A 1,226-nucleotide genomic window follows, 5' to 3' on the forward strand; every position below is an offset into this window, starting at 1 on the left:
GCGATCCATGGTGCTCAGACCAATCATGATGCTGCTGTCATGATCATGACAGCAGCGTCTTGATTGACTAGGGGAGTCTGGGAGCCTGTGTGCTTCCTGCTTACTGCGGCGGATGGAGGAGAGGCAGCGGCAGGCGGGTACGTGGATTTTTATATTTTTCCCTTTTTTTTTTACCCCCTCACCATTACTTCCCTGTAGCAGCCACTACTGGAGGAAGGTTTGAATTAGTCTCTGCCACTAGTCAAAACACACACCACATTCCAGTCCATCGCTTTTTTGCTCAGTGTCACCACTGACAGGGACTAACTATATGTAAACAGTGTTGGTCCCACCCCAAAAAAAAAACAGTCCAATCTGACCTGCTTGGCACTAGTGGTATCATCTTTATTATTATTATCATTGGCAATATTATCATCACTATTGTTGTTGTTGTTATTATTATTATTAATATTAACCCCTTCGCTGTGGGGCTACTTCCCCCACGGTGTAGGGGGAGCGGGGGGGGGGGTAGGTGCGGCGCCGCGGTGCTCATGATGAGCCCAGGCTGTCAAGAGTCATGGTGGAGCTGTGCTCATGACGGCCTGGTCTCGTCACGACGCCACCCGCTGATTAATTCGCCCGCACAGGCGGAGAATTAACCGCGGGTGGGCAGAGCGGCGCCGTTATGACGAGACCAGGCCGTCATGAGCACAGCTCAACTGAGACTTATGACGGCCTGGTCTCATCATGAGCACACAAGGGGTTAATAACGAATATAAAAATACTATTAAGAATAATTATATTAGTAATACCACCACCAAATAGAGTGACATCACCTTAATGTTGCCACAGAAGACATCCTAATAATTGACTTTGTCAAAATTGATAAATACACCTCTGCCAGAAGAGCAAATATTCAAGATAATTTGGGCAATTGTAGAAGTGCGTCAAGATTACAGTAACATACTGAAGCTGGAACTGTCCCAATATTCAACAAAAAAACATCAGATTATCCAAAACAAGTCAGTCAGGGTGAAGACAATCACTTGATCACATGCACTAAATAAATAGCCAATATAGGCCTTTATTCAGAGTTTGGGTTTTTGACCAGGAGCAGGATTCAATTAGAATTTTCTGGGCCAGGAGTTATCGGGTACAAAACCTCCAGATCTGATCATTCCAAGCAAGAGGTATGGGGCTGCTACATTTGCTGCAAGAACAGGCGATGAGGGCAGCAGAATAACCCA

Source organism: Lissotriton vulgaris, chromosome 9 (genome assembly GCF_964263255.1).
Source record: "Lissotriton vulgaris chromosome 9, aLisVul1.2, whole genome shotgun sequence".
Lineage (NCBI taxonomy): Eukaryota > Metazoa > Chordata > Amphibia > Caudata > Salamandridae > Lissotriton > Lissotriton vulgaris.